This window comes from Rousettus aegyptiacus, unplaced genomic scaffold (assembly GCF_014176215.1).
Source record: "Rousettus aegyptiacus isolate mRouAeg1 unplaced genomic scaffold, mRouAeg1.p scaffold_m13_p_2, whole genome shotgun sequence".
Classification (NCBI taxonomy): domain Eukaryota; kingdom Metazoa; phylum Chordata; class Mammalia; order Chiroptera; family Pteropodidae; genus Rousettus; species Rousettus aegyptiacus.
The window spans coordinates 104,409,221-104,435,269 of NW_023416295.1; the positions used below are offsets into that span (position 1 = coordinate 104,409,221).

The 26,049-nt window shown below is 32.7% G+C and overlaps 1 protein-coding gene and 1 pseudogene across 7 annotated transcripts in view; both read left to right on the plus strand.

The window, feature by feature from the left end:
• The window catches only part of MGAT4C (MGAT4 family member C), a 594,490-nt gene that overhangs the window by 200,410 nt on the left and 368,031 nt on the right, over window positions 1-26,049 (plus strand). The gene's annotated exons all lie outside the window — the stretch shown is intronic.
• LOC118614563 lies at window positions 21,875-21,993 on the plus strand (annotated as a pseudogene).

Consider the following 26,049-nt stretch of genomic DNA (forward strand, 5'->3'; position numbering starts at 1 on the left):
TATCATGTATCTAGACCCTTTAACTCTGCTCTAAAACAGGAATTTAAAAAATTATCAAATAGTTATTTAATTTTATGAGAAAATAACATGGAACTCACACAAGTTTATATATTTTGTCATATGTATTTATTTAACTAAAATTTGTCTGAATATTTTTGAGTTCTTTCTATGACTCAAGACATTTTTAGAAGCACAAACGACATATCAATGAGCAAAACGGTCAGAAATCCCTGCCCTCATGGAAATTATTATTTTTTGAAAAATTTATATTTGTTAGAGATGATTTAGACATATTAGACTTGATAAGAATAAAAGAGGAGGGAGGGATCTCAGAAGTGCTGCATATCCATGCAATTCTAGCTGGGTTTGAGGCAAGAAGAGTTCCAGAATTATAGCAAAATCGGGGCTGGAGCTGGATTCTGGGAACGCGGCCACAGGCACTCCTAAAGTGGGCTGCAGAGCTAGATTCAGACTTTAGGTTCCAGGCGGCTCTGGTCTATTACCAGGTTGGGATTGACCTGTTCTTTGCAGGTTCTAAAAGGTGAGCAATGAGCCGTGGAGGGAGGATTACTGGAAAAGGAGCCAGATCCTGCTGTGTCTAGGGAGGAGTGTAAAAATTAATGATTCTTGTGCACTTTGAGGTGAAGCAGTCTACAGGAAAAAAGGAAGAAAAAAAAGAAAGAAAAAAAAGAGGGGGAAGGGAGGATAGGGAGAGGAGAAAGAGGAAATAGAAGGAAAAACAACCTCACTTTGGCAAAGGCTATGATTATTAAAATTTGACATAAATAAAAAAAGTATTGATATGTTAAACTTTATTCTAAAATTGACAGAGGAAAAAAGTCAATCCTGATGAAAATAGTTATAGTAAACTAAAAGTAAAAATAGGAGTGGAAACTGATTTATGGAAAATTAATCTAGAAATTGCATCATTGATATCCTCTGGGAAAATTAATTTTCCACGAAATAAATTGGTGTTGACTTAATGGTGACTATATGCCTTTTATTTATTGAAATGTGCTCACATCACTCTTAAACTTAAAATGACACAAATAATACCATGAACTCAATCTACCTTATTTTCCATGTGCCTTTTCTCTAGCATTTCTGTTCTTACCATACTAATTTGATGTGGCATTTAGACACTGGGTTTTTGAGAGATAACTTCTCAGTTATTACTATATCCACACATTATTTTGGAATGCTCCCATGACATTTCAGCTTCCAAATTCAGGTTTTTTGTTTTTTTTTTTTTCAGATAAATGTATTTGTACATGTGCCCTTGCACTTACAGCTTAAAAAATCCCACAATTTTTAAAGTTTTCAAGTGACTACACTTTTACAGCAGGTAGAATTTAATCATATAGATTATTTTATAAAAAGTACTTTTTTATTTGCCTCTGTTTAATTTTCTGATCTTTAAGTCAAAGGCTAGTTTAATTTGAAGCCTATAAATGAAGCCTTTGTAAATTCAAAAATATTTGTGGAAATGTGGTTTTATTTTTTTTCCTCAGCAATCAATAGATAATTTTTCTCCTACTAAGTTTTAGAAGTGTCCTTGCAGAAGTGCTATAGGAAGACTAAGCTTTGTTTTCCCTCCTGTCCCGTATCTATGGCTACTAGGTATATGAAATGATATATGAATATTTAATCATTTGTTCTTTTCCTCTTTAGGATACAGTGAACTATTTTACAATCTTAAGAAAGAAAAAGAATTCTTTAAAGTCAGTGATGGAAATTGTCCATTGAATGCTAGATACAACAATATGAAAGAAGAAAACAAAATACATAAACAAACTTCAAACTGCAGTTCAGTTATATAAAGTTAAACGATTCCAGAATTCTGCACTTCAGATGCAATCAAAATAAGACTATAAACCTGAATCAAAGAGGTCAATGGCATGAACATTGGATCTATTTCTTTAATTAATTTCACTCTAGAATACATGGCACATAATTTATAGAGGTATTTTTGACAATTTTATTTTATGCTTTGTGTAAAGTCCTTTGAAAACTTTTTTTTTTTAATGAAAGCAGTTTAAAGCTTCAAGTATTGTTGCTATTCAATGACATTTCATAAAAAAAATTTGTTTCTGTGTCATTCTTAGTAACCTAATTTTTCCGTATTGTGAACCTGAGTGGTTTTTCAAGTTAATTGCAGTGTTTCTAGGTCAAAATTCTACAACTCTATCAAACTGAGATTTAAAGATAATTTTTTGCCTATTTTCCAGCACTTCTGCTTTCAAATATTATCAAAATAAAGGTTTATTTTATTTGATTGCTTTCAGGAAAAAGCCACACTGTTTCTAAAATCCTAAATAAACATTTAGAAACATATGGTAAATGAAAAGTCATAATCTGGCACTATAGTAACAGCCTGTTTATACGAGAGGATTTTGTGATTTGAATATTGCTTGTCATCTAATCTGGCAAGAAAATGTAATACCAAATGTGCTTTATTTAGAAGAGATGCAGTCTGCAGTTATGTAAAATATTCAACCTATAGTGAATTATATCAACTAAGTTCTAGCTGAAATAAATATTTTGTGGTATTGCATCTACTTGAGATTATCAAAGTTACCATTTCAAATTAATATTTTAGGATAAAACATTCTAATGTATTATCCAAATTGATACTGCATCTATTTTTGAAAAATAGATTTATATTACTGAATTTTATAAGGCAGTCTTCATGTCAATAGTTGCATTACTCTCTGAGCAACTGTATAAATCATCATTTATAAATCAATTCATACTTTAATATGCCAGAGGGTGGCTATTGAAAAGAATAGTGTGACAAATCGATTTATAAATTGAATGATCATTACCTAATTTATGCCTTTGGATCCAGATAATGACATGTTTGTTAATCTTTTTGAGTTTCAAGCATTCTCTAAATACAGACCTTTTGGAGGTTTACTTAAAAAAATTAAGACTGAAAATGAGATTAAACAAATTAACAGTGATTATAAAACAATTACTATTAAATTTAAAAAGAGTTGCATGGTGAATATAAAAGCAGAAACAGATAATATAGCTGTGTGAATATAACAGTTATCTGACAGCTTGCTATTATTCACTAATAAGAATATATATCCAAGTTTCGGGAAATAAGCATTTGTTTTTGCCTCTCTTTAAAGCTATGCTAAGCCTTTTATTCCTCATTCACAGCAAGCTGTGTCTTGCTCCAAAGAACATTGATTTGACTGGCCAAATAATGCTTTATTTAATAGATAGTGTTCTAACTGTATGTATACTGTATTATAGCAAAAAAAACCATTGTGTACATTGGAGATGAAGCACTGAAGGATTTTCAGTTATACCATATGTTCAAGCATACTGATTGACCACTAAGCAACATGTTTATATAGGAGACATATTTTAATCAACAAATTCCTTTGACTATAGAATGGTTTCTACTTCTCAATCACTAACTAAAACAAACTTTCAGAAACATATGACAGTCCTTATGGAAATAAATTATGCAATGTTATAGAAAAATAAATTAAGGGTCCAAATAATTCCACCAAGAACATGTATCAGCATAATTGTTTATAATTTTTATTAAAATATAAATAAATAGATTAAACTTTGGATATGTCTCTAAACAAATAATGATCAAACCTTTGTTCTCCTGCCAAGAGAATATTGGATGTCTTCTCAAGTATACATTCAGGAATATGATTCTATTCCTGGTATGTGCAATTGAGATTATTTGGATAAAAACACAATTCAGACCTTGTTCTAAAAGATGTATGGTAGAAAGTTTCTCCTTTCTTTGAATCTAGGCTTGGTCATGTGATTTGTTTGGCCAATGAGGCATTAACAAATATGATGCGAGCAGAGGTTGAAAAGTGCTTATATAATGGAGCTTGCTCTTTTGCTGACCTTGGAATCTGATATCATCAATTGTACAAGCCCAATCCAGCCTGAGGGAAAATCCATGTAAGGAAAAAAAGCCATAACGCACTGTAGTTGCCAGTTGGCAAACTGCCAAATTTGTGAGTAAGGGTGTCCTAGTCTCTCTAGAGCCAGTAAAGCTACCAGTTGATGATAAAGATCAGCTAAGTCAGCTTAGGCCAAGAGAACCATCAGCAATCCACAGAATTGTGGAAAATAATAAATATTGTTTTAAGCCAATAGATGCGGCATTGTTACACATTAAGAGGTAATATATATTATTGGAATGAAGAGATAACTAGATTGAGTGGATTATGTTTATATAATCAAGAGAGCTGGTGAGTTAATTTTAATGTACATTAAACATTATCCGTATACAGTCTAAGTTTAAGTCTTGGATGTATACATACTGGCGCTATTACCTCAGACAAATTACTGACATTTTTCTGACAGTTTCTCATTCTATAGAGGTTAAAATTATCTTAGAAATTTGCATATAAATTAATGTGATCATGTGGATAAAGTTCTTAGTACTACGCTTGGCAAATAGTATGAACATTATAATTCCATTACCTTTATTTTAAAAATATTATAAATTGAAAATTAATGGGTCTTTCAAAATAAAATATAAAACAAAATACATACAATTTTAAATTTTATTACAATTTCTCTTTTATCTGTTTGTTGTTAGAGACTGTTCACTCTGGTTGTTAATTAGGGATGTTTCAAGGCTTATAAAAGAGGAAAAATGTGAAACTTATCAGTGTGCCTTTTCCCCCAAAAGTGTATAAAACTATATAGTTATTGTACTACTAATATAGATATTGCGGAATTACTATACCACTAATATAGTAGGTATATAAAGCTGATGTCATATATGTTTTCTTTATTATTATATCTCTTTTGAACTGTTCTGGATGTATGTATGTGGAAAATTTGCTCATCAGCTCTCTTCATTATATAAACATAATCCACTCAATTTACTTATTTCATTGACTAATCCCAAATGAACAAAATAAAATTTCTTCGACCAGAAGTAGAGATTGACAAAAGATAACATAAACATAATTTTCTAAGTAAACTTAGAAAAATGTTAATGTGAGATCTTTTTAAGGTTAGGATCACAAAATGTGGCAAAACTGCATTTGAATAAACTTAATCATAAAATATCTGTAAGTTTTTAATTTAAAGGCAAAACTCAAATTGGGAAAAATAGACAAAATAGTTCAATAAATTAGCAAATTTAATAATTGACCAAATATTTGTTGCATGTCTACCATGCATCTGTTTCACTAATAATTCAGAAGAATCCAATGGAAAATGATAGACATGATAGAGTTTACAGTCAAGAATTCATTCACTTTATTAATTCACTTCACACACATTGTGTCTAAAATATGGGAGACACTAATATAGTTTCCAAATATTTGATGGTGAAAGAAAAGACATAGCTACTATAGCAGGAAAAGATACATATGAAATAATAAAACACACAAAAATGAATGTCACACTCTTTTAAGTATTACAGAAGAAAATATATACAATTAAATGGTCAAAACAACAACAAAGGTAAGGTAAGGGAAGAACAGCTTTATAGGGATGTGAAAGGAGCATTGAATACATTTTTGGTGTTTGAGGAATAATGATGATGTTCAAAAAAGGGCTAGTATTAAAAGTGAATTTTTATCAGAAATCGAGGTATCTAGCAGAGTGTGCCTGTAGGAAAAAGACAAAACAGGTTAATGTTAAAAAACTAAAATTTGATTAATGTTGTGGGGTTGTTTCACTGTACCTAGAGAACTTTGTCATTATTTTAAGGATGTTTTCTTCAGGTTGTGTGAATTTCTTGAATGAAAGAGATTGATTATTAATCTCAACTCTTACTACCATATTTTTGGACTGTGAGAAAGTCACAGAATTAATTCAGTTTTAATTGTTCTTCCTAACAAATTGACACAAACAAAAACTACCATCATCATGATCTGTTGCTCGCAGTTATTGACATCACTTCCAGCCTTTAATGAATAGAAATAATACTGTATGCTGATAATTTACTCTCTGAATACTTATAATAGTAAGTAGTCATTTTAGAAGCAAAATGAGGACAGAATTTTGACTGCCTCAGAATACGTTATCTATACAGAAGAATGAATACCTTCTTTGTTTTTATTTGATTTTGGTTGGAGTAACAGATTCTGTTTTTCTGAATTAAGAGCTGGTTTAGTGGAGCTGAGTCAAAACTTCTTCCAACTTATTCCTAAATGTGAGATGTTGCCTTTGCCCGTAAGCTTGCATTATTTTGATTGTATTTATCAGTTCGGTTTCTTCTAGAGTCTAATAGGTCCTGATAATTTAACATTTATCCAAATCCTATGAAAGACTTATTGAAAAGAAAACTTGCAATGCCCCACCCACAGGTTCCAGGGTCTGCATTTCTAAGGTGGGGTCCAACAATTTACATTTGTGCAGTTTCCCAGGTGATGTCCCTGTGGCTGGTCAAGGGACCACACTTTGAGAAACCTGCTTTTGTTAGTAAAAATTTCTCTCTGACACTTGCAAAGCTTTAAATGTTATGTTTTAGTTAAGAGTATCAATTTTGTTTTTCTGAATTTCCATCACAGAATATTTCAATAAAAATTTGGATGACCTACAGGATAAAGTTACCTGACACAAACTTAAACCAGAAGTGAGTATAGAAATAGCATTTGATTTGTCTATGCAGAGCTAAAGATGGCACAGAGGTTAAGGTGGAAATGAAAATCACATTGAGGAATAAATCAAGATTGGCATCTGTTCTAGAAACATATTTAAATCATTACAAATAAATGCCTTTCAAAAACTATCATTAAGTTACTATCACTTATAATAGCTATAGACAAAATGACATAGCTTAAAATATAATTTGACTTCTAAAATTACATGTGTATAGTTTCGCTGGGTTTGTTATAATTCTCTAGTTTGTAAAACCAAGATTTATTGAGCAATTGATCAATGTACTTTAATTTTTTATTTTATTTTATTTTATTTTAATTTGTTTTTTTAATAGAAGAAATTAAATTTTTTTCCTTGATCTATCTTCCCCTTCTCTTTCCCGCATCTTCCCTTCCCTTTGGTAACCACAAGTCCATTATCCATGTCTATGAGCCTCTGTTTGTCCTATTCATTTGGTGCTTTTAGGTTTATAGCCCACATATAAGTGATATCATGTGATTTTCAACTTTTTCAGTCTAGCTTATTTCGCTTAGAATGATTATCTTGAGGTCCCTCCATGTTGTCACAAATGGCAGTATTTCATCTCTTCTTATGGCTGAGTAATATTCCATTGTGTATATATCACTTTCTTTATCCAATCATCTATCATAGGACACTTCCATTGCTTCCATGTCTTGGCCACTGTGAATAATGCTGCTGTGAACATCGGTGTGCAAATATCTTTTCAGATATGGGTTTTCAAGTCTTTGTGGTAAATACTCAATAGAGGGATTGCTGGATTATATGGTAGATCAATTCTTAGTTTTTTTGAGGAACCTCCATACTGGTTTCCATAGTGGCTATACCAATTTGCAGTCCTACCAGCAGTGTATAAGGGTTCCCTTTGCTCTCCATTCTCTCCACCATCTGTTATTACTGTCCTGTTGATTATAGCCATTCTAACAAGGGTGAGATGGTATCTTATTGTGGTTTTGATTTGCATTTCCCTAATAGCTAGCAATGTTGAGCATCTTTTCATATATTTATTGTCCATTTGTATGTCCTCTAGGAAAAAGTGGCTGTCAAGTCTTCTGCTCATTTTTTAATGGGGTCATTTGTTTTTTTGTTATTGTGTCGTATAAGTTCTTGTATAATTTGTATATTAGGCCCTTATCAGAGGCGTTGCTTGCAAATATATTTTCCCATTCGGATGGTTGTCTCTATACCTTGTTGATAGCTGCTTTTGCTGAGAAGCAGCTTTTTAGTTTGATTTAGTCTCATTCATTTATTTTTGCTTTTACTTCCCTTGTCTTCGAGGTCAATTACATAAAATGCTCTTTAAATCCAAGATTCTTGAGTTTCATTCCTATGTTTTCTTCTATGCATTTTATTGTTTCAGGTCTTATATTCAGGTCCTTAATCCATTTTGAGTTAATTCTGGTGTGTGGTGATAGATAACAGTGTAGTTTCATTCTTTTGCAGGTGGCTTTCCAGTTTTCCCAGCACCATTTTTTGAATAGGCTTTCCTTTCTCCACTGTATGGGTTTTTTTTTTTTTTGTCAAAAATTATTTGCCTATATCATAAGGGTTTACTTTTGGTCTCTCGATTCTGTTCCACTGGTCTGTGTCTCTGTTTTTCTACAAATACCATGCCATTTTGATTACTGTCACCTTGTAGTATAATTTGAAGTCAAACAGAATGATACCTCCAGCCTCATTATTTTTCTCAGGATGGCTTTAGCAATTCAGAGTCTTTTGTGCTTTTATACAAATCTGATGTTTTTTTGTTCTATTTCTTTAAAAAATGCCAATGGGGTTTTAATGGGGATTGCATTAAATCTGTATAATACTTTAGGTAATATGGTCATTTTAATTATGTTGATTCTTCCAATCCAAGAACACGGAACATCTTTCCATTTCTTTGTATCTTCAATTTCTTTTAATAGGGTCTTATAGTTTTTCTTATATAGGGCCTTCGCAAGTTTCGTTAGATGTATTCCTGGGTATTTTATTCTTTTTATTGCAATTGCAAAAGGAATTATTTTTCCATTTCTTTTTCTGACACTTCATTATTAGAGTATAGGAACACTATGGATTTTCGAACATTGATTTTGTATCCAGAAACTTTACTTTACTTATTGTTTGTAGTAGTGTTCTTGTGGAGCCTTTAGGGTTTTCCATATAAAGAAGCATGTCATCCACAAATAGTGACAGTTTGATTTCTTTGTTTCCTATTTGGATGTCTTTAATGTATTTCTCTTGTCTGATTGCACTAGCTAGGACCCCAATGTTAGACTGAACAAAAGTGGCGGTAGTGGACAGCCTTGCCTTGTTCCTGATCTTAGAGGGAAGGTTTTTATTTTTCACTACTAAGTATAATGTTGGCTGAGGGTTTGTCATATATGGCCTTTATTATGTTAAAGTATTTTCCTTCTATGCCAATTTTGTTAAATGTTTTGATCATGAATGGATGCTGTATCTCGTCGAAGGCTTTTTCTGCATCTATTGATATAATCATATGATTCTTATTTTTTAATTCGTTTATGCAATGTATCACATTAATTAATTTGTGTACATTGAACCATCCCTGTGCCTCTGGAATGAAGCCCACTTGATTGTTCTGTATAATCTTTTTAACATGTTACTGTATTCTGTATGCTAGTATCTTTTTTGAGATTTTATATCTGTGTCCATGAGAGATATTGGTCTTTGTGTGTGTGTGTGTGTGTGTGTGTGTGTGTGTGTGCGCGCGCGCGCGCGCGTGTGTGCGTGTGTGTGTGTGTGTGTGTTATCTTTACCAATTTTGGTATCAGTGATATTGGGCTCATAAAATGCATTGGGGAGTATTGCCTCCTCTTCAACTTTTTGGAAGAGTTTGAGAAGAATAGGTATTAAATCTTATTTGAATGTTCGATGTAATTCACTGTTTAAGCCATCTGGTCCTGGACTTTTACTTTTTGGTAGGCTTTTGATAATTGTTTCAATTTCCATACTGCTGATCAGTCTATTTAGATTTTCAAGTTCTTCTAGATTCAGTCTAGGAAGGTTGTATTTTTCTAAGTACTGGTCCATTTCTTCTAGGCTATATATTTGGTGTTATACACTTTTTCATAGTATTGTTGTATGATCTTTTGTAATTCTGCAGTGTCTGTCGTAATTCCCCTCTTTCATCCCTGATTTTGTTTATTTGTGTCCTTTCTCTTTTCTCTTTAGTGAGACTAGCAAGGGGTTCGTCAATTTTATTAACCTTCTCAATGAGCCAGCTCTTTGTTGCATTTATTTTTTCTATTTTTTTTTTCAATTTCATTAATTTCTGCTCTAATTTTGATTATTTCTTTCTTTCTGCTGACTTTAGGCTTCATTTGTTCTTCCTTTTCTAGTTTTTTAAGATGAAGTGTTAGGTTGTTTATATGGGCTCATTCTTGTTTTTGGAGGTAGACCTGTAGTATGAACTTTCCTCTTATGATCGCTTTTGCCATGTCCCAAAGGTTTTGATATATTGTTCTACCATTATCATTCATTTCTATGTATTTCTTGATCTCTTTTTTGATTTCTTCTCTGACCCAGTTATTCTTCAGAAATATGTTGTTTACCCTTCATGTATATGGGATTCTTTCCACTTTCTTTTTACATTTGAGCTCTAGTTTCAAAGAATTATGATCAGAGAATATGGTTGGTATGATTTCAACCCTCTTATATTTGTTGAGGCTATCTCTGTGTCCCAGTATGTGGTCAATTCTTGAGAATGTTTCAAGTGTACTGTTGAAGAATGTATAAGCAGCTGTTTTGGGATGGAAAGCTCTGTAAATGTCATTTATGTTCAGTTGGTCTAATGTGTCATTTAAAGATGTTATTTCCTTATTGATTTTCTGTTTGGATGATCTGTCCATATCCAACAGTGGGGTATTTAGGTCCCCTACTATGATAGTGTTTTGGTCTGTTTCTCCCTTTAGTTCTGTTAGTAATTGCTTTACATATTTCAGGTCTCCCTGATTGGAAACATAGATATTAATAAGTGTTATGCCTTCTTGGTGCATGATTCTCTTTATGATTATGAAGTGACCCTCAGTATTTTTGTTTACCTTTTTTATTTTGAAGTCTATTTCATCCAAGATTAGTTCCACTACTTCTGCTTTTCTCTGAAAGCCATTTTCTTGCAATATTATTTTCCATCCTTTCACTTTGAGTCTATATTTGTCTTTAGAACTGAAATATGTCTCCTGGAGTTTGGATATGGTTGGGTTTTGTTTTTGAGCCAATCTGCAACTCTGTGCTTTTTCATTGTTGAGTTCAGTCCATTTACATTTAGGGCGATTATTGAAAAATGAGGTCTTCTTGTATAGCCATTTTATCTTTTACTTTCTGGTAGCTCAGTGTTCCTAATGCTTCCTTTTCGTTGTGTTTCTGTTTTCTTTGCTTTGGTTGGCTTTTGTGTGTTTTCCCTCTGGTATTTCTTGTTTTATGTCATATATTTTGTTTCTGATTCTTTGGTGTGTAGTTACCATTACAAATATGTAAAGCATAGTTATATAGATACAGTCATCCCTTTTCTTCTGTGCATGCATTATCTCCAGCTTCTATCAGCCTGCTAGTCACTTTACTCCAAATTATGTTTTTTTTTTTGTTTTTTTTTTTTTGTCATTTTGTTTTAGGTGAGCTGACCCCTTTCAGTATTTCCTATAGTACAGGCCTTGTAGTGGAGAATACCTTTAATTTTTGTATGTCTGGAAAGGTCTTTATTTTTCCTTCATATCTAAAGTAGAGCTGAGCTGGATACATTATTCTAGGCTGGCAGTTCCTTTCATTTAATAGTTTGAATATTTGATTCCATTTCTTTCTGACTTGTAAGGTTTGCATTGAGAAGTCTGAGAATAATCTAATGGGTTTTCTTTAAAAGTTACCATTTTCTTCTTCCTGGCTTCCCTGAGAATTCTGTCTTCATTATTGATTTTTGATAATTTTAATACAATGTGTCTTGGTGAAGGCCTTTTTGGGTTGAGGTAATTGGGTGTTATGTTGACTTCTTGAATTCCAAGCTCCAGCTCATTCCTTAGATTTGGGAAATTTTCATCAACTATTTGTCTGAAAATGCTTTCTAATCCCTGTTTGTTATCCTTATATTTGATAATGCCCATTATTCTTATGTTTCCTCTCCTGATGGTATCAGCTAGTTTTTGTATTTCTCTTTCATTATTTTCATTCTTCAGTTTCTCTCTTCTTCCTTCTGATTTATTTCTAGATTTCTGTCTTCGATATCACTTATCCTGTCCTCCATTTGGTCTATTCTATTTCCCAAGCTTGTTATTTCATTTTTCAATTCTTGCAGTGTGTTCTTTATCTCTAGAAGGTATATTCTGGAGATATACTCATTTTTCCTATCTAGTTGTTTTTTCAATTCTTGAAATTGTTGATATGATTTGTTTTGGATCTCACTGAATTTTGTCAGAAGTACCATCCTGAATTCTGTCATTTAAGTCACATATTTCTATCTCTGTTAGCTAATTTTCTTGAGATTTCTCTCTCTCTCTCTCTCTCTCTCTCTCTCTCTCTCTCTCTCTCTCTCTCTCTCTCTCTCTCTCTCTCTCTCTCTCTCTCTCTCTCGATACCTTGTCGCCTTGGTTGTTCATTGTGTTTAATGGACTATTTTTCTGTCTGGGCATTAAGGGAAATGTATTCAGATTTTTTTTTTTCCAGAAAGATTTATTATATAATGGTCCCTAGCCTGTTGCAAAAGTTTTTTTTTGTTGTTGTTTGTTTGTTTTCAGTAGGTGACTTCTAAGCCTCCTGGAGCTCTACTTTACATAAAGTCTTAATAATGTCTTTTTTGTTTTTCTTATAGATGTTTAATCACACTCGCTACACTCAGTTTCAGTTCCTGTCAGTGTTAGCAACAGTCTCCACAGTGTTTGCTCAAATTTCCCTGGGGTTCCACAGTGTTGAGTCTCAGATGGTATGGGGGGAGAGGCCCTCTGTGTTGGGAGTTGTGGGCTGTGGCTCAGCCTCATTTTTGCAATCACGGCTGGTAAAAATCAACTGTTGTTTTTATGCCATCCTGCTTCTCTGCCTTCTGTCGTGATGACTGGGCTGTGCCCCCATCCATGGGGAGCTTGCAGCTTTCCCAGGGCTGTTCAGGGAGCTTGCTGCTCCTTCTCCCCTCCTCAACTCCTACAGGAAGCTCCAGCAGCTGTCATAGGCAGCTTTTTTATTTTTCCCAATCCACCACCCGACACTCAGGCTTCTGACCTTTGATAGCTCTTATGCACAGATCTCACACTCAGACATGCTAGTGTGCAGTTTGAGTGTTTTTTGTTGAGTTTTAGATGTTCAGCTCATTGTTGTTTCAAGGGAAGAGATCCAGGGATGTCTCTCACTCCTCCATGTTTCTGACCTCACTCCCTTAGGTTTCAGAGAGGTGAATGGCTGCTTTGAACAATTAGTAGTACCATGAATTTTCCTGGGCTTCAGAGGTCATAGGACTCCATGCCCTCATACTTTTTTTCCATTATTCTGAAAACATCATTTCTTTTCTTTGGGTTCAAGATCAACTTGATCCTTCCTTTGTCTTTACACAGAAGCACCTTCAAGTATATCTAAAAAGACATCTCAGGGCATCAGTGGGTCAGAGGCTCGCGATGGATTTATATTTGGAAAGCCTACAATCACTTTATTTTTTTAATTTTTATGTCAACTGCTTATTCTATAAGTTGCAAATACAGTGGTTGTTTACATATGACTACTTCAGGTTAAATCAATAGCAGTAAGATCAGTGCCTTTCTTTGGGAAATCATTTTGAACTTTTTAATCAGTTTTTGAACTCATATATAATCCACCATCTAGTATTTACCAGTCATCAATAGATTCAATTGATTGTAGTACACAAATTACAAAATGCTCTGAATTCCAATTGACTTTCATAAGTTTAACCTAGCTTTATGTGAACTAATTTTGACATTTTGAGCACATTACACTAGCTAAAATGCATTTTATCTGTTTCAATTGCAAACATTTTTGGAAGCATTTTTGCCCACACTGTATTCATTGTCTCCCCATTGAAAACAACGTGAAGAATTAGAATGTCTTAGTATATTTATCTTGTTTTCAACTAATTATGTCAATCTTTTCTTATATTTGGGCATTTTAAACTTATACCTTTAGTAGAATTATAGTTAACTTCAATAAAAAAATGCCTTAGAAATCAACTCCATGGTAGCTTTCCTTTGTGTTTCAATCTGGATATCTTAGTTTGGGTATTTACGATAAAGACAGACTAATTAAAAATATGAGTTCTTAAATATTTTAGATGCCTCTCTTTACCCTAGTCTACTTCTAAATAGATGTTTTATTAGTTATCTATTGCTGCTGAACAAATTATCTCAAAATTTAGTTGCTTAAAAAGCAACAAATATTTGTCATTTCATAGTTTCACAAATTCGTGAAATCAAGAATAATTTAGCTAAGTAGTTCTAGCTCAGAGTTCCTCATGAAGGTTCAGTCAAGGGTCTAGCCATGGCTGCAGTCATATGAAACTTAAATTGGACTGGTATATCTGCTTCTAACATGGCTCATTCACTTGTCTGCTAAGTTAGTGCTTGTTGGCCAGAAACCTCAGTTCCTAACTATGTTGACCTTTTCATAGGCCAGCTGGCCTTCCTCAGAGTGAATCATCCAAAAGAAGCCTCAGAAGAATTCATGACTTTAAAGACCTAGATTCAAGAGTCACATTCTGTTATTTCTGGAATGTCCTATCTGTATTACAGGTCAAGTCTGTCCAATATGGGAGAAGACTACACAAGGAAATGAATATCAGGAGGCAAAATTACTGGAGACCATGTCGGAAAATAGTTACCACAGATTACAAGCAAAAGCCTTGATAGTTTTATTTATCTTAAATTTGTGGACAAAGACTAGGATAATACAAAATCATACCATCTCATCAACTTTACTTACTTTTGTTTAGAATGGAGATAGCTTTTTTTATGCTTATCTTTTTCCTTCCTCACAGGAGCTTATTTACAGTTATTATACACATCTAAAATTTACTTATTCATGTCCTTTTCCTCTCAAGCCTCTGTTTTCTGTTAGGCAATATTTTATTTGTCCTATATATTAATTTACAGACATGTGTTAGTAAATTCTAATACACAAGCCTTCTGGAGAAAGTTATTTTTATTATGATTATTTCAGATTTATGAAAGAAGGAAAAGGAGATAATCTAGGGATCAGCAGAGATTAGGTGTCCTGTAAATATCACAGTGATGGTCTAATTCAGCTCAATTGAGTGGGTTTATACGGACCACCAAGTCCATAGAAAACTTCAGGATTCCATATTTTCCCTCAGAGAGTTTCTTCTTATTAAGGCTTATAATTATACTGCTTCTCCAATTGGACATCATGATGTGCTAAAAATAGAATACTGTTTTGAGTCAGACAGATGTAGATGTAAACACTGGCGCCATAATGATATTAGCTTTGTGGCATTACACATAATACCTATTACTCAGAGCCATGGTCTCCCATTTTTATAATGACAATAATATTATCTTCCTAGAAAATCTGTTGTGAAGATTAAAAATGATAATGTGGTTATGATAGTGGTTATCAACCAGGAATGATTTTTCACATAGGAGACACTTGCAATACCTGGAAACGTTTTTTGTTGTTACTTTGTTGCCACAGTTGAAGAATGGTGCTACTAGTATCTAGTGTTTAGAGGCTAAGGTTGTTAGGTTGCTGCTAAAAATCCTCCAGTGCACAAAACAGCCTTTACAATGTAATGGTTAATATTATGTGTCAATATGACTGCGCCATGGCATGCCCAGATATTTGACCAAAACTTATTCTAGGTATTCTTGTGAGAGAATTTTGGGCTAAGAAAAATATTTAAATTGGTAAACTGAGTAAATCAAAATGCTCTCTCTAAAGTAAGAGAGGTTAATCCAATCAGTTGAAGGCCTAAATAGAATAAAAAGGCTGACCCTCTTTGAGTAAGAGACAATTCCTCCTACTTGACTGCCTTGAAACGGGGACACCAACTTTTTATTGCCTTTGAACTCAAACTAAAATATTGGCTCTTCCTAGGTCTCATCCTGCTGATTTTTGGACTGAAGCCACATTATCATATCAGCTCTCCTGGGTCTCCAGCTTAATGATTTGTCCTGCAGATTCGGGGAATAACTCTCATCTCTCTATATCTATCCGTATCATCTATATCTATATCTAGATACCTATGTCTCTCTATCTATGAGGGAATTTATTATCAGGAATTGACTCAGATGATTATGGAGGATAACTAGTCCTAAGGTTTATACATATATAATATTATATTAATATAAATGTATTATAAAATATAGATATTATAATATGTTATATATTATAATATATAAACATACTTACATAGATATTAAATGTATAAATAAATATAAATTATACACACACATTCTGTTGGTTCTGTTTCTCTAGAGAACCCTGGCTAGCACACACAACAAAGAATTATCTGGCACCAAATGTCAATAGTACCTAACTTAAGAAACCTTGGTATACATATGTATCTAGTATATATAGTACCTTACACGTGGAGGACAATAAATGTTCAATAAATGTAAGTATTTATAATCTTCTGGACTAGAAAATCAAGTTAACTGCTCAAATAAAAACAATATTATTCAATGTAAATCTATGTTCCCAACACATTGCCCAAGATTAAGGTGAAACCAATAAATTCACTATGAAACAGCATTAATATAATTTATGATTGCCTTAAAATGTATATGTAGATTTTTATAAATATATCAATTATGTAATTTTTGTTTTTTGATATTTTGGTAGTCTTAATCTTCTTCTGACTCTTCTGATTCTCTAGGTTTTTTATTTGTTAGTCGATTGGTCAATTTGTTATTTATTGATATTATTATTTATGTCTGTGTTTGATGATGTGAGGAAAGCATTATTGAAAGGCTTACCTCTTCAACCAAATGCTGGTCCTCAATGCTCACCACGCCCAGCTCCACTGGCCGCCTTTCTGTCCGCCCACACCCGGGGCATCTAGCCTCAGGAACAGGGCATAAGCTGTTCCCTCTTTGCAGGGAAGGCCCTTCCTCATGATTCAGGTCTCGCCTCAAATAACTCTTCCCAGATGCCTTACCTGTTTCTCAGCCCAGGTGGAAATTGCTACTTTCATTTGTTTGCCTGTTTATTGTCTGTTCCTCCCTATTAGAATTGAGTTGCAGGGGGTCAGAGACCTGAACTGCATTATTCCTCAGTCACTGCTTCCCCCCTGTGCCTGACACATAGCAGGCTCGAATTAGTGTTTCCAGAGAAACAGAACAAATGAGCAAGTCTTATTGATTTTTCAGTCATTAGATTGCTGGGGCATTGTCCAATAAATTCTCTTACTCTCTTTGAAAAAGAAAAAGAAAAAAACTAAATACAAAATAAAAGTCTAAACTTCAAATTTAATTTAAATAGTGAATAATACAGATTTTAAATTCCAGTTTTGTAAGAAAAGGGAGATATGGGAGACTGAATTAACTCTCTCATGTTAATCGGAAAAAATAAAAAGAAGGAGGAAAGGAAGAGAGAAAAGATGAAAGGAAAGAGAAAGAGAGAAAAAGGATAATAGGGAGTGAGAGAAAATTTGAGCAAGTAAATATTATCTATTTAAAACCTACAGAATTTCAACAAATATTTTACAGCTTTCCTTTCCTATTTTATTATAGCACAGACACTTCTGTATTTTGTAATTTTTTTAAGATTTAATAAAAAGTAAACAAGAAAGTAAGATATTTATTGTAATTGCATTGATATTTAATAATGTGTTTTTGAAATACAAAAATATAAATAAAATGCAATGATCTATAATATTATGCATGCACAGTGATTATAAAAATCAAGACATTTATTTATGTACTTATTCACTTTGAGTGCTCACTCTCTAAGGTTGGTATAAAATACTTTATCAGTTAAGGAAAATGCATAAAGCCTTAGTTTATAGCTTCTAGTGACTACAGATGCTGTAACTCCTACTCAGTCCCAAACAAGTATATTTAAAGTTGTCCGGCACCGTTGGGAGTTCTAGTCCCGCATGTCCACTCTATTATGAGGTCCTCTGGACTAGTAACTGATGTCCAGCCCTTGCACTTCTCCCAGCCACTCATGCAGTCTTTCTTTTCCTAGGCCTCTGCCATCTCAAGCATAATATATTTCAGAAAGTTCAGGTTTTCCCTATGGAATCCCCAATTCCTGTTTTCTCTTTAATTCTGGAAAGCCAGCAACATCCTAAATATCTAAATAGAACTTTGCCAGTATACTACCACCTCATGTCCCTCCTTGTCTCAGACTTCAAACTAAAACTTTTAAAACAAAGGTTTCAAAAACAAATGATTGTTTCGATCTACAGATACTTATCTTTAAGTCGTATATATATTCATATACATACTTTAAAAATCATCAGTGTTAGGAATGAAGCAATATTTACTCCTTAATCCCACTCTCCTCACCCATATCAGGGTCATTCACTAAAGAATAGGTTAAGAGTCTGCTATGTGCCAGATATTGTGCTAGGCAGTAGAAAGGCAAGGGCAATTTACTTAGAAATAAGCCATACTCTCACTAGGCCTACAAAACAGAAATTAAGCACCCTTATTTCTAGTTATTTTTTTCACTTCATTTTCTATTTTTGACTAGCAAAATATATGTTTTTTAATCTTCAGGTGATTACTATCAATATACTGTGTAGCATTTACTATTAAAAAGATATTTATTTTCATAACCATGTTGTCAAATGTTGAGAAAACCTTAACTATTGATTCTTTTCTATCCTATATTTATTATCTTTGAGTTTTTCATTTTGATTTTACTCTCAGGAAAGGCTACATGTGTGGTCTATTTTTTTTGTAAATTTGTCTTATGACTCACAGCTCTGCTTGGTAGAAAATTATTGAATCACCATCTTTTTCTGCTTGAAACTCTCTAGAGATTGTCCTATTGTCCCCATCTAGATTTCTGTGTCTCTATTGGTAACTTATTTTTTACTGCCTGAATATTTAAAGTTCTCTTTTTTTATTTATAGATTTCACTATACATGGTTTATCACTTCTTAAACTTGTTTAATATAAATTGAATCCCCTTAACTAAATATTCACTTCTAGTCGAATGGTTTTATTGTTACCATACTTTATAGACTATTATTTTATTTCCTTCTTTCAAAATATATGTTGAGAACTTGTCTATGAGCAGGGCACTGTGCTTGCACTAAGGATCCTAGTTTTAACAGGAACATGTGGCGCTTGCACTTACAAAGATTAGACCCAAGTTGTATATCCTTTATAAACTTGGAATTCATATTAGGTGTTTATTAAAGATTGTAACGCTGGTATCTGTTGTAGTATCCAGCAATGCATTTTCCTTCCTTCAGGAGGAAGGAAGGGAAGGAAGGAAGGAAGAAGGAAGGAAGGAAGAAGCAGAAAGAAGGAAATAATAGCAGACAGAGACAGAAAGAAAGGCGAAGAAGAGAGAGAGAGGAGATAGAGGTCTATTTTATAGATTTCTGCGGGTGATGTATTTCTGTTCATGTCTTATCTGTATTTTTATTTCTTTCTTTTTTCTCTTTCTCTCTCTCTCTCTCTCTCTCTCTCTCTCTCTCTCTCTCTCTCTCTTTCTTTTTTGCCTAGGAGTTTCTTTACTGGGAGGTACTACTGAGAGTATGAAAAGGTACACTCTTAACATGGTGAATAAATTAAAGTTCAGCAGGGAGAATGTGCTGCCATTTTCACAAGATTATATATACTTAATATAGATGGCCCTTTTAATCAAGTCATAGAATTTTTTAAATTTCATGTACATTGTGCTTATTATTGTTTTTTAGGATTCAGATATTTAATTGTAGTTGTATATAAATACATTTAATTTTTATTAAGAATATGACTCCATAGATGTATCTTGAAATCTACATAATTTTATTAACCAATGTCACTCCAATAAATTTAATTTAAAAAAGAAAAAATACAAAGAAGATTAAGAAAACACTAAAAAAAAACCCATGAAAAATCACTCAGTGAAAATATCTAAAATAACTTTGTATCTATTTTATTAATATATATATAATATAATTTTATTTTATGCATCTTTTTTGAATCCAAACTTTTATTTAAATAAATGCTTAAAAGACTACAGTTTCTAATGAAACAAACTGTTCTCAAGGCTAAAGAAAAAAAATTTGATAATCCTAAATTTGAATTCACAAAGGAATAATTTATGTATATATTTGCATTTCTGGGTGCCTTGTTAGTGATTTTAGTGGAATGCTTCTAAAGGATTAATTGCTTGGGTTTGCACAAGTTCTTTGTCATCATTAAAAGGCATGCCTAAGGAGGATTTTTATAGTGTAATGTATCACTTACTAAAATTCTCTTTTTGGCAAGCCGACAAAAAGTATCTTAGATGTTATGCTGTCTAATTACATGGCTTGACTCTAACAATTACTTCTAATTTGTTGGTCTCAAGATATGAGGATGGAGAAACTAGGTGAATCAGCTCCTACATCTCATTGTATGAGATCTCTACCTACAGATAGTGAATAAAGTATCTTAAAAAGTTTAACATGTAACATGCTGAAAATCAGACATTAAATTGCATTATCCTTTTCTAAAAGAAGATTTATAAAAGGAAATTATAAAAAACACAGTCCTTTTAGCTAAATCATAATTAAGAATTAATTCATAATTAAGAATTATAAAATAATAATTATAATACATAGAAATTAATATTAGTTGAACTTCCATAATGTTGCATGTTGCTTTTATTGAGTTTAAATAGGTCATCCATTTATGCATAAACTACAGAAGTGATTGGTGAATGATATTAGTTTAAATAAACACTTAAAGATGTTTCCAAGGTAACATAATTACTATGAATAAATAATTAGACTGAAAATATTTTCTGTCTAAATTATGTGTTCAAAATATTTCCTCATTTGATGTTTGCTTTGTCTCCACAAAGGTCTTATTAGTTCAGGGTGAACATATTGTGTTCGGAATTTATTCTGCATAAATCTTTTTCTAGTTATTTCCTTGTTTTGGCTTTTACTTCTGAAGATAAGAAAGAAGAAAGTCAACTGAAATGAAGAAATTATTTGAATGGTCGTATTTTGGTTCAGGAGTCAAGGAGGCCTAACTTACTTGCAACTATAGAGCAGTATAGAAAGCAATATGGGTAGAGCAAGGGAAATATGTGAGTACTTAAAATTAATACTAAAACATGGGCTGAAAAATTAAAAGTGGAAAATGAATGGGAATTACAATTATATTTATCGAGAATGAAAAATTCATTGAATTGTAAATTAGTAAGAATGATATCTAGAGCAAAGTGAATTTGACATCAGAAGACATAAATTCTACCTGACCTCTGCCATTTACTTGTTCTGTAACCATTAGCAAATCATTCAACTTCTCTTAGCCTACTTCACACAAATAACTGAGGGTTAGATAAAATATCATATATTTTTTAAAAATTCATCTATTTTATCATAGATATTCAATGAATGTTAAGAGAATCTGAGACTAGAAAAGTATTCAAAATTAAAGGAGGCAAAATGAAATTTTTTGGAGACAGGTACAAGTAGGCATAAAAGTACATTATAAAAAAAAATAACTTTCAAACAGTGCAAGCAACTGTTTATCCATAAAATTAAATATGTTTTGAATTAGTGAAGACTTCATTGGAAAGTTGTTGAAAGAGAGTTGGATGACAACCTTGTTGATTTCGTAGACAAGGTTAATTAGACATTAAACCGGAGGATCAAGGTGCTCTCCAATCCTGAGAGTCAATGAATGGTTTGTGAAAATGTTTGACTACTTTGGCTACTCTACCAGAAAGAAGCAATAGAGCACAGTGTTTAGATGTCGGGGCTCTGGAATCCAAACTGACTGTGTTCACATCTGACACAGTTCCTTCATGATTGTATAAATTTAGGAAAATTATATGATCCCTCTGAGTTTCAGCTTTTTTATTCAACATACAGTGATAATTTCTATTTCAAATGGTTGATGTGAAGATAAAATGAATTAGTGCATATTAAAGGCTTAGCAGAGTATCTAGAACATAGTAAATGATCTTGATAATTATCAATGTTTTATCATTTTTAATCTATCAACTTGATGGAATTGATATGACAAAGCTAACTATCTCATCTCTATGTGAGGAAATTTGAGAAAGCAATATGTAGAAATATAACGACTGTTTGAATAATGAGACAAGACTGAGCAATAAGTTGTTTATAAAAATAAATGCAGTCTATGGCCATGCCGCCCTGAACATGCCCAAACCTGTCTGATCTCAGAAGCTAAGCAGGGTTGGGCCTGATTAGTACTTGGATGGGAGACCACCTACGAAGACCAGGTGCTGTAGGCATAAAAATAAATAAGTACATAAGTAAATAAATAAATAAATAAAAATGTATAAAATGTCATTCATATTAAATATAATACAGTTGTTCAGAGACAATTAGCCTTTATGATGTAGGCTCAATGTCTTATTACCAATTCCATATTATTGCCTGAATTTACAACTATTTAAATATCTGTGCTCTTACAGTTAAACATATTTTAGTGGACTGATTACCTATAACTTATTAAGGAGTCGTATGACCGAATCTTTTGGTTGTCTAATAAATGTACAATCAATTATTACTGCCAGCTATTGTAGTTTTATGTCTCTAAATATAGTTTGTAGCTTCTTTTCCCTCTGAGCCTCATCTAAAGTATAGGAACTTGGGTCACTTATTCCAATGGATAAAAAGAAAAATCTTATTTTTAAATTAAGAAACTATAAAAATAACTGTTCTATCTTGACTGACATTACTATCTTTAAATAGAAGTTCAAGTAATAAGAAAGTTAGTTTAAATTTATCATTCACCAATTAGATGATTTCATAAAGTTAAATAACCATTAACTAATCTATAAATCTAGTTGTTTAAGTTTCATTAACTAGTATGCCAGTGTACTATGAATTTTAGATTTATTAGGAAATTTATTTTTTAAATTTTAAAGTTTGAGCTGTTATCAAAAGCTGTAAGAATAAAACTCATAATACAATATTAACTTAAACTTTCAATTTCAGAAGAAATTAAAACAAAAAACGAAATGATGTGAATAAAATAGCATTTTCTCTGTCATGCTACTGGAAAGAAGAAATCTTTAAAAAAAAGCTTCTGTCCTGAGTTCTACAGATTTATACATAAATGGGTAGAAAGTCTGAGAGAAAGGTGTCTTTAATGTAAAAACCTTAAACTTGAGAAGTTTGAGAGTTAAATTTTAAACCTGCAATTTGTTGTCTTCATTGTCTTGACTGCGAATGGAGGAAAGGGCAATCAGTAAACAGTGAAGCCCTTTACCGAATATGGCAGTAATGACCACAGGGGATACCTAGCATCACACTGGGAAGCAAATTGGTAGTCATTGGAGTCTGCTGTGCATTGGTGTGATATTCCCTGAGGCTAAAACCAATCAACAGCCAGGCTATTCTGTACCCCATGAAGCCTGAGTGATTTCCAGGGGTAACCTCTTTGAGAGCACATTTGAATAATCTAATTTGGAGCTTTAAACATGGGGGGAATGATGGACAGATCATATGTTAACTGGTACCATTCATTAAATTGTGATAGGACTCTCATATCTAAAATAGTTAATGACACATATTTTGAAGTGAAACAAGTTATTTGACATAGTACAAATACAAAATTCATTTTCAGTGCTCTGTTTTTTTATTTAAAGATGAAATCAGTTCTTCCCTGAGTACTTGAAAGGTCACCCCTTTCTTTTTTTAAAATATTGGAGGGGCACTGCTACTCTTATCTTTAATAGCATCATACTGATTTTTGGAATTAAAAGGTTGAAAATTTACAAATCCTCCTGTATTAATTATATATAGAGTTAGCTTTTTCTGCTTGTATAAGAAATGCTTAGGGAACACATATTAGGTGCCACATATTGCGTCTAATAAACATGGTCTTATAAAGTCTTATCCCTCATAGAGTGCGTATTATTTTCTTTAAAATTATTGAAAAAGAAGTCATGTTGAAACTTTGAACCAAGCAGTGTTTCTTCTTTCAAAGGATTCCTAGGGTTGGTGTCCTTCTCGAAAGAGGAAAACTAAGCAAAATGTTTATGTTATGTGGACCTGTTTGGGCTGCTAAATTGCCTATTGAAACATGAGTATTTGTTGAACTAATATATGTCCAAATTAACCCTTTGAAATGAAGTACTACCACATAAATTTAAATATTTCACATTTCTAGAAAAGGAGAGCTTGCAATAAATAAGGTATTCTTTCATTCATTGAGCTTCCTGAAATATTCAGTGTTTTCAAAAGCATACTATTTATTCCTAAGGAATATTTTTTTTCATTTATTTCTGAGAAATACATAGTATATCTTTGGCTTATTATTAATGATGTAGGAACTTGACCAGTGGCACATTTACTGGAGCAGAGGTGGGATATACATAACAGTCTATGCAGATCGAGAAGCTTGTGAGAGGTTAGCTTCCTAGGGGCTGAAATATTTATTCAGTTTAGCTGTTCGAATAAAAATAGGGGAAAATGGGACCCTACAGGGAAATCTAAACTATTAGATAAAAGCAAGATTTGATTGCTAATATCAGGGGTTAGCAAGGCTTGGTTTTCAGGACAGCTCTCTGGTCATGAGAAATAATGAAAATAGCACTGCAATGACCAGTTCTAAAAGCAAAGATCTATTTTAATAAGCAGCTATATAATTCAATATGTGTTCTAAAAACAATGCTATACAAAGAGAAAAATTAACACAAATATATATGACCTTTAATTTGGAAAAGTCATTAATTTGGAAGAAACATACATAAAGAACCAAGATACTGGACCGAGGAGGCACGGTGTTGGAATGCTTACAGATGACAAAACAAATAACTGGAAGCAGGACTGAAGTATAATTTAAGAGCAGGTTGGCAGTGCAGCTGACTTGAGACTGAGGTGATAAGTCATTGGTTCATAGTCCTTAAATTTTCTCTTAAATGGAGACTACTTTTACCAGCTATTGGAGCAAGTCTGAGCGTCTGGAAATATGGATTAAATAGGCAAGGGACTAGTTGTCAAAGAGTGTATTACATTATGTAGGATGCCCCCAGAGAGAAAAAAAGTGGCTGCTAACACCAATCCTCACTCATCTCTCTAATAACATTATGGTCTTCAGGTATAGCAAATTGCTTTCTACCTAAAAATAACAAAATTCGTGAGGGGAGCCATTTCTTAACAAACATATAATCTATATAATCTAGAACCGAAAAAGGTGTTTATGGAGCCAAGTGCAAGTTGGTATATTTAATGCACTTGTCCTTTTGGGTCCCTGTCCAGGCTACCATATATTCCAGAAAGAAGAAGGAGAAGGAAAACAATTTGTTTTCTACCTTAATGTCCTATCTGTTTGTCTCTATTAAATTAGAGGAGAGTTTTATGTCTTTTACTTTGAAGTTGCTTTTAATATTAATTAATGTTGTTCACATTGCTTTGATGTGATAGCTCCCATTATCAACTGTCAAAAGCTGATTATCAGAATGACAAGTCAGTATAGAGTTAAATGACTAATGAAAAGAAAAATAAATATATGAATAAAAGGTCTAAAGTATGTGCCAAAGTCTTAAATCATTGAGAGCCTCTTAGAGACCAGGGGTGGATGATTTATGATTATATTTCTCTAAGGATGACAAAAATAACTTCCACGTTAATACTTGTATTTTAATTTTATATAAGTTTAAATTATTGATGAAATTTGACTCCTATCAGTCATCTCCCCCCCCAAATATATCTACATCCTAATCCTCAAAACCCGTGAATACGTGAATATGCCTTATTTCCTTTCATTTCTGCCAGAAAGAACTCCTTTATATCTTCTGCTAGCAATGTATGCTGTTTTGTCTAACTGTGAATTTTTTAATTTTTATATCATGTTTTAAAGATAGTTTTGCAGGAGTAGAATTCTTGGTTGATTGCTATATCTTTCAGTACTTTGAATATATCATCTGGCTGTTTATGGCTTATGATAAAATATATGCTTTTAGTGTTATAAAATGAAATAGGCAGAAAAAACAGACTTCCAAAGATATTCACTTCCTAATCTCTGGAATCCATGACGATGGATTATAAAAGAAATGACTATATATAGGATTATATGAGAAGGGGAAATTAAAGATGCCTATGGCATTAAATTTGTTTATCAGCTAACCTTGAGATGAGTAGATTTTCTAGCATTATCAGGGTGAGCCAAATGTACTCATAAAGGTCCTTATAAGTAGAAGAGGGAGAAAAAGAAAGTCAGAGGAACACAGAAGCAATGGGAGGATTTGAACTGACTTCCCTAGCTTTGAAGATGGAGGAACGGTGCCAGGATCTAAGTAATGGAGGTGGCCTCTAAAAGCTGAACATGGCAAGGAAAC